Below are 6,928 nucleotides of genomic sequence, written 5' to 3'. Positions count from 1 at the left end.
ACTGACCTGGGGTTGGGTTGCATTTTTCAGGGATTTGGCATGGTTTAGGGCCAACTTGGACTTGGTGAACATGTTAAGGACACTACTCTTTTATGGATTCTTGCTGTATTGGCCAAGAGTTTGCTTAAAGGCTTTAATCACTGCAAAAAAAAAAAAAAATAGAAGACTGGATAAAGAAGATGTGGCACATATACACCATGGTATACTATTTAGCCATAAGAAATGATGACATAGGATCACTTACAACAAAATGGTGGGATCTTGATAACATTATACGAAGTGAAATAAGTAAATCAGAAAAAAACAAGAACTGCAGGATTCCATACATTGGTGGGACATAAAAACAAGACTAAGAGACATGGACAAGAGAGTGGTAGTTACAGGGGGCGGAAGGAGGGAAGGAGGGAGAGGGGGAGGGGGGAGAGGAGGGGCACAAAGGAAACTAGATAGAAGGTGACAGAGGACAATCTGACTTTGGGTGATGGGTATGTAACAGAATTAAATGACAAGATAACCTGGACATGTTTTCTTTGAATATATGTACCCTGCTTTATTGATGTCACCCCATTAATATTAATAAAAATTTATTTATAAAAAAAGTGACATCATTGTGTTTACAGGGTTAGGCACTCTAAAGAGAACACCTGTAATGCCAGTATTCAAAAGTAATTTAATCATCAGGATATCTAAAACAACAAGTTCAACTTAAGAACACACACATAGTAAAAGTACACTAGTGTCATCAGTGATAACTAAAGATGTTTTCTCTAGGTTACACAATACATAGAAAAAGTTATATGCACAGTCAGAAGATCTTTGCCAAACAAGCAGTATGTGTCCCCTTACAAATGCAATATGGTTGTTAATAATAAATTCCTGAACATATCATAATATTAACGTGTATATCTACACACTGATCATGTCACTTGTAAATCTGTATATACTCACGTTGTGAAGAATAACACATACTTTGTCTAGAATTCAGCAATCTAACTCGTAGATTTTACACTGTTCATCAATATGCTCTGAGTGATGTGCATCAGAATTAGCTAATATGTGTAGTTTATATTCATCAAATTGTTTCTTTTACTCTACCCAGAAAAGTCATACGTTTCAGATTCAGGCATATCAGATACAGTGCAGTGTTATATTAGTTGTAATATTTGCTAGAGTTACACTCTGGTCTGCTCTTCAGGATAAGCAGTGCTGGGCAATACTTTGTCTTTTTTTTAGGAATTGAGATGGAATACTCAGTTTTGTTACACAGTATGTAAATTACAACTGTGCTTAGTTTCTTGAACGTGAAATGGTGAGATTTCATGGCTAACATAGTTCATATAGTATTGCTTGGAATTTGTGCAACAATTAGTTCATGCTTTAAAGGAACTTCTTTTCTTCCAAAGAATGCTTAATTCATTTACAGGACATTTTAGCTATTCGTTGTATCCAGGGTTTTGCCAAATTTTGTTTCCAGTGTTTTGAGTTACCTTCAATTGTGAGGATATTGGGCAGCGTGATATTATGAGCAGTTCACAATACATTAGTTTATTTTCACTCTGTTTAAAAGGATACATACTTTGCCTTAGATTCAGCAATTTTTCTTGAACATAACAGGAATGATTTGAGTGATTTGTAACAGGATAAGCTGATATACGTTGTCCATATTCAGAACTGCACTGTCCCTTGTATATGAAGTTCTATGTACAATCAGATTCTAATGGTGAAAAGTGACATTATTTTGTTAACAGAGTTAGGCACCCTAAAGACAACACCAGTAATGCCAGTTTTTAAAAGTAATTTAATCATCAGATTAACTTAAACAGCAAGTCCAACTAAGAACACATGCATAGGAAAAGTAACACTAGTGTCATCAGTGATAACTAAAGATATTTTTTTTAGGTCACACAATACATGGAACAAGTTATATGCATAATCAGAAGATCTTTGCCAAACAAGTAATATGTGTCCTCTTATGTCTTTTCCCCTCAGCATGGAAATAATTTCGGAGAGCACACCATAAATTGAGATACTCACCTTTCAGGAGACACCAGGTTTATATTAGCTCACAAATATGATGTTATTTCAAACCTTTTGTAATTCCACCCCAAATGCAAAACTGTTGCTAATAATACGCTCCTGAATATATCATAATATTAACGTGTATATCTACACAATGAGCATGTCACTTGTAAATCTGTACATATTCACGTTGTGAAGAATGAAACATACTTCGTCTAGAATTCAGCAATCTAACTCTTAGATTTTACACTGTTCACCAATATGCTCTGAGTGATGTGCATCAGAATTAGCTAATATGTGTAGTTTATATTCATCAAATTGTTCCTTTTATCTTTTACAGTAAGGTCAGACCATTCAGATCCAGGCATATCAGATACAGTGCAGTGTTATATTAGTTGTAATATTTGCTAGAGTTACACTCTGGTCTGCTCTTCAGGAAAAGCAGTGCTGGGCAATACTTTGTCTTTTTTTAGGCATTGAGATGGAATACTCATTTTTGTTACACAGTATGTTATTGTACAACTCTGCTTAGATCCTTGAACCTGAAATGGTGAGATTTCACTGCTAACATAGTTCATATAGTATTGCTTGGAATTTGTGCAACAATTAGTTCATGCTTTAAAGGAAACTCTTTTTTTCCAAAGAAATGCTTAATTCATTTACAGGATGTTTTAGCTATTCATTGTATCCAGGTTTTTGCCAAATTTTGTTTCCAGTATTTTGAGTTACCTTCAATTGTGAGGATACTTGGCAGCATAATATAATGAGCAGTTCACAATACATTGGTTTATTTTCACTCTTTGGAAAATCAAACATACTTTGCCTTAGATTCAGCAAAGTTTCTCGAACGTTATACAATGTAACAGGAATGCTTTGAGTGATTTGTATCAGGATAAGGTGATATGTGTTGTCCACATTCATCACATTGCTCCTTTCACGTTTTGCAGAATTAAATCAAAACATTCTAAACACTGCATTTCAGAAACTGTGCAGTGCAATAGTTAGCTTAACACTTGCTAGAGTAACACTGTGGTCTGCTGTTCAGGAAACGCAGTGTATGGCAATACTTTGATTTCCCTTAGGAATTGAGATGGGATACTTAGTTTTTTCATAATATGTACATCCAGTGCTGTGCTTAGATTCTTCAACCTGAAATGGTAAAATTACAAATTAATGTTAATATAGTTTTGCTAAGAAGTTGGTCAAGTTTTGTTCATGATTTAAAGGGAACACTATTTTTCCAAGACAATGGTTAAATCTCTTACACGTCAGATTTTGTTTTTGTTGTATGCGAGTTATTTGCTAAAATTCATTTCAAGTACTTTGAGTCAGCATCACTCGTGTAACAAACTATAGAAATGATCCCTGAAAGTATAGTCTTGCATCACTAGTGTAAATATCATATTTGGCACTGCTTTAAAATGAACTTCAGGCTTTTTTTTTTTAATTGTCTCTAATTGTGGATCTGAAAGATCCTCTACGGTTAGGTAAAAGAACGCCTTCCTTATACCAAAGCGGGCTTTATTTCAGAGCTGCATCATTACTTGTATACGAAGTTCTATATACAATTATATTCCTAATGGTGAAAGTGACATCATTGTGTTAACAGAGTTAGGCACCGTAAAGAGAACACCAGTAATCCCAGTATTTAAAAGTAATTTAATCATCAGGCTAACAGAAACAGCAAGTCCAACTTAAGAACACATGCATAGGAAAGGTAACACTAGTGTTGTAAGTGATAACTAAAGATGTTTCCCCAGTCACACAATACATGGAACAAGGTATATGCAGAATCAAAGAATCTTTGCCCAACAAGCAATATGTGTCTTCTTATGTTTTTTCCCCTCTGCCTGGAATAAATTCAGACAGCACAACATAAATTGAGATACCCACCTTACAGATGACACCAGGTGTATATTAGCTCACAAATACGATATTATTTCAAACCTTTTGTAATTCCACCCTAAATGTAAAACTGTTGCTAATAATAAGCTCCTGAATATATCCTAATATTAACGTGAACATTTACACAATGAGCATGTTTCTTGTAAATCTGTACATATTCATGTTGTGAAGAACAAAAATTACTTCATCCATATGATTTCAGGCCACTTGTAAAAGCTCCTTCCTCTCATATGGGTCCAGTCTCTGGTAGTATAGGGTCTAAAGTCCTACCACTAACAAGACGTTTGTTACCTAAGTTTAGCAGCACTTTCTCTCTGTGTGTGTTTTTTTACATTAATTTTTATTTTATTTGAAAATACACGCCTGTAGTTTTAAATCTAATGTCATTGAAAGTACAGCCCATTCCTTCTACTGCTCATTTCACAGCTCAGAGGCCCCACTTACCTCTCCTGGCCTTTTCTTCTTGCCGCCTCTCCTTATGTCTGAAGACCAAGTACTCACACTTTCCCGTCTGGGTTCAACCTCTTGTTCTGGTTAGGAGATCTAGCTCCCATACATCCCCTCCCACTGCCCCTGACCCAGTGGGACCAACAGGCACAGCCCCCAAGGATGACTTCTAGGGGAGATGAGCTTTTATACATGAGTGAAGCAGGAGTTCTGCAATCTGGGGGCTGGGGCCTGGACAATTTTCCTGGTCTCCTGCAGGACTGGCAGCCCTGCTCCTCCACCCCTGATGGAGCTACCCATCCTGCTGGTAAACAAGAGTCATGCGGACTCTTGTTTACCAGCCACACAGTCCCTGTTTCTGGGTGTGGGTGTTCATCCTGTTCTTCATCAACATTAGTCATTTAACAGAGCTCTCCCTCCTCACTGTTAACCCCTTCCTCCACCCCACCCCCACCATGCTACTACAATTCTTGCTTTTTGATGAGTAGAGATAAATGAAACAGGTTCTGATTTTACCTTTCCTTATCTCTCAGAGAATGATTAGTGCTTTTTTGCTTTCCTAGCTTGAGGAATTTTCTTGAGCTCTTAATGAAGTCCAGTATCCTCAAATACCCTTCAGGGAGCTAGGCAGGACCTGCCTGGGGCCCAGTGTTGCCTACCCCAGGAACACCTGCTTCTCATCTGGGCTGCCCACTTGCCACACCTTGTGGTTTCTCTAGAGAGACCCAGCTTCTGGACAGAATGTCCTTTTTAAAATTTTTTTTTAATTTATTCATTTTGGAGAGGGGGGAGAGAGAGAGAGAGAGAGAGAGAGAGAGAGAGAGAGAGAGAGAGAGAAGCGGGGGAGGAGCAGTAAGCATCAACTCCCATATGTGCCTTGACAGGGCAAGACCAGGGTTTTGAACCAGCAACCTCAGCGTTCCAGGTCGATGCTTTATCCACTGTGCCACCACAGGTCAGGTGCTTTTGAAAAATCTTATTTCTCATTACAGCCCAGCTCCTAGCATAGGGCTTATTTTGCATATGAAAGGTTCTCCTTTTGGAGCCTCTTGCAAGAATGACCAAACCTTCCAGTAGGTGTCAGAGTTGCCTCTTTCTTAATTTAAGAACAGGGAAAAGGAGTGACTTCACTGCAGTATGGGGTATGGCAAAAGCTCTCCCTCAAATTGGGTCCATCCACATCTTTATCCCCTCTTAGCATGTAGCTCCCTGACACACTCACACCATCTCACAGATCGGCACCAACAGAAATGAACTCTCTCATTACCGTCCAGTTGTCCTCCAGCCAGTGGTTCCCACCTGCTATCCTCAGTCTTCCTCAAACACCCTTCCTCTTGCTTCAGTCAGTAATGACTTTACCTTCTGCAACAAAAGGAAAATAGCTAAGAACTCTCAACTCATGCCTTTCTTCCTACAAAATGATCTGTCTACAGATTGTGCCTACTCTACCCTGAGGCTCATTTCTCCTGATTTGTTTTGGATCCTTTTCTTATTTCTTCTGAAGGGACATGTGTCCTTGAGCATGTAGCCTCCTTTCCTGTTCTCTCTTGGGACCCAGCCTCTTAGGACAGAAGGCAGATTCCAGGTCTGGAACAGAAATGATAAGAGATGACTTCAGAACATCTTGTCACAGTAGAAAGCGAGGACACTATCAAAGGTTTCAGGGTCATGTCGAAAGTGTCCGAGATGATTAGAAGAGGCTTCCACTGGCCAAAGACAGGCAAATGACATTCAGTAAGGAGTGTCACTGCAGTGGATCAAAACACATCAACTGTGACTCAGTCCACTAGTGCATATAAAAAAACGCAAAAGAAAATGCATTAGTAGCTTTTGAAGAATACTAGAAAACCAAGTCATTATTTTGAAAAGTGACAAACAAAAGAGGGAGTTTGCATTTATTCTGCCTTTCCTATACAGACTGTAGCTCAGAGTTAACTAATTAATGTTAAACAATTGATGAGGAGAAGCTCCTCGTTACAGAAGTATGACAGCAAAGAAAAAGACAAATTGATTTAGCAGTTTCACCACTTCTGTGGATTCTGACTTCTAATGAATTAATGAACTTAGAGAAGGGAAATCTAAGACTTTAGAAAGAGCTGACCACATGGCATGTGCTTGCCTTGAATCTGTTCAAATCTGATGAAGCCTCTAGACTTCGTTGCCAATTTTGGGAAAAACTGGGTGCAAAAGAACATGTTAGAACACATCATAAAGACAGTCAGCACAATGCAGAGTGTAGGAAACTGCACAACAAATGGCCTGACCTCTGTAACAACACATTGGTGAGGCAGAAAAAGAGAGGTGCCAGGGAAGCTAGAGATGAAAACCTGAGACCAGAAGACACATCAAACAGCACACATGCAGACTGTTTGGAGCACCACTGAAAGGCAAAACAAAAAAACCTGACAGCTAGAACATTTACTAGATGGTCAGGGAAAGTGGGAGCCCAGGCTAGGCAATGGATGCTGTTATGGGATTGTTCTTGTTGAGGAGAGCGAGGATGGTGGTGATGTTTCAAACTGTATCTTTTAACAATACATACTGAAACTTTACAGAT

At 38.6% G+C, this 6,928-nt stretch overlaps 1 pseudogene; it reads right to left on the bottom strand.

Annotated features, from left to right (window-relative positions):
* Positions 1 to 3,287: 3,287 nt before the first annotated feature.
* LOC136327793 (small nucleolar RNA U3) lies at positions 3,288 to 3,400 on the bottom strand (annotated as a pseudogene).
* Positions 3,401 to 6,928: the final 3,528 nt, after the last annotated feature.

The sequence above is a fragment of the Saccopteryx bilineata genome, chromosome 2 (genome assembly GCF_036850765.1).
Source record: "Saccopteryx bilineata isolate mSacBil1 chromosome 2, mSacBil1_pri_phased_curated, whole genome shotgun sequence".
In the NCBI taxonomy this organism is placed as follows: domain Eukaryota; kingdom Metazoa; phylum Chordata; class Mammalia; order Chiroptera; family Emballonuridae; genus Saccopteryx; species Saccopteryx bilineata.
The sequence above is the reverse complement of the archived record's forward strand: the minus strand, read 5'-3'. Positions and strand labels throughout refer to the sequence as shown.